This window comes from Nannospalax galili, unplaced genomic scaffold, assembly GCF_000622305.1.
Source record: "Nannospalax galili isolate Female #2095 unplaced genomic scaffold, S.galili_v1.0 scaffold329, whole genome shotgun sequence".
In the NCBI taxonomy this organism is placed as follows: domain Eukaryota; kingdom Metazoa; phylum Chordata; class Mammalia; order Rodentia; family Spalacidae; genus Nannospalax; species Nannospalax galili.
The window spans coordinates 3,345,411-3,347,200 of record NW_008360321.1 but is presented as its reverse complement, the minus strand read 5'-3'; positions in this window follow the sequence as shown (position 1 = coordinate 3,347,200).

The window sequence follows — 1,790 nt, the reverse complement described above, 5'->3', positions numbered from 1 at the left end:
ATAAACGCTATAAGGCATAAAATTAAGTGAGGATTTAACCTTTTAAAAAGATCTCCATTTCATTTTAATATATACTGTTTCATACAGAAAAAACTCATTTTTATGCAATTGACATTAGATGTTTGCACAAGCATCTCTAATCTCTATGTATCTGATTATTACTAGTCCCAGTTGGTTACTTTCTGAGATTCACCTGAGCATGGATGTAAAATCATTAGGTAGATTTCAATGATAATGTGTTCCATCTCTAGTAACTAACATGGAGGAAATTTTTATTCTTCTTCCTCAAATATAACTCATTTTTTTATTTGTTGATTTTTTTTGTTTGTGTTCCATACAGAACATCCCAAACAATCTTACTCATCTATATACCCACTTCCCAAATGGCACCCTCCCATAGTCTCCCCACCCCCACTGGAGTCCATATACTCTGTCATCCCTGTTACTACCCACTGTGCTGTTGGCATCCCAAGCCGTTCTCCAGTACTTGTCCATCCACTGAATGTAGCCAGCCTATCTAGACTTCCTTGTTTTAGAAAGATCATCTCTTCCTTTTCTAGCAGCAATCAGTTGCCAACATTCTTTTAGATGAGATTGGGGTCTGCTGTTTGTTTTCCCAATTCTTTGCTGGGTTACTGTCTGGGAGTCTCTTGGGCCACCCTGGCCAACAGCTCAAAGGAAGGTATCTCCTGTCTGGCATTGTTTCTTATTATGGAGCTTTTAGCTATACACATGGACTCTTAAAGAATTATACTGATCCCTTTAATCTTTGGTTGTACTTTCCTTTTGGGTGCTTAAGACTATACAGTTGGCCCAGATAACCCAATTTAATTTTACTCTTAAGATCATTTGAAGATCTGTTCCTCAGGGGTCACATGGGCTTATGGGGAGCCCCTGGCTTCTTTCTTTCACCAGTTCCTTCTTTATGAAGCTAAGTCAAAGGTCCTGCTTGATCATGGCTGGCTTTGCTTGGAAGCATGGAGGAAATGATTCCTCTGTGTTGACCCTCCTCTTTGTAGACTGTACACTGGTTCAAGTCTATCTGGTGTGGACTCCTTGGCCTCCTTGATCAAGAGGACAGGTGACGCACCGCAGTTACAGGGCATTTTGAGAGATGCTCAAAGTCCCCTGGAGCTTAGTCGACCTAGGAAGGCAAGGAGCAAAAACGGTCCTTTATGTCCCTCTGACTAAATTAGTATAGGCCTCAAAGTATGGCTGTTAGACATCCAAGAAGCTTAGTTCCACCAGTCTGATACTTTTAATTACCATGTGCTATGTAGATAAAGCTTGGGCAAAGACCAAACATTCTCAGATAAACCTTGCCTAGACATGTACTGTATTCCTTGAGCTAGTTGTATGTATAATTTGTCAGTAGGTTGTTTTATTAATATGGTTCCCTCTGGTTTTTTAAAACTAGCTATGCATTATTTATCTCTTGCATTGTCTAACCCTTTCACCATGGTTTCCCCATTTAAAGTGCTCCCATTTATTCTTCTCTTTCATTCTTTCTTTTCCTTTACCTCCCTGGCTCCTTTTTGTTATCCTGGTTCCTGTAGTAATGCATGGATACACACTCACTTATAAGGATTTGGTGGTAGGATACACATATGAGGGAAAACATATGTCAATTTTTTTTCTGTGTCTGTGTTACTTCACATAGTAAAACAGTTTCTAGTTCCATCTATTTACCTGCAAATTTCATGATTTCATCTTTCTTTACAGCTGAGTAAAACTCCATTGTATATATGAACCACATTTTCATTATCCACTCATCAATTGAGGGACACCTA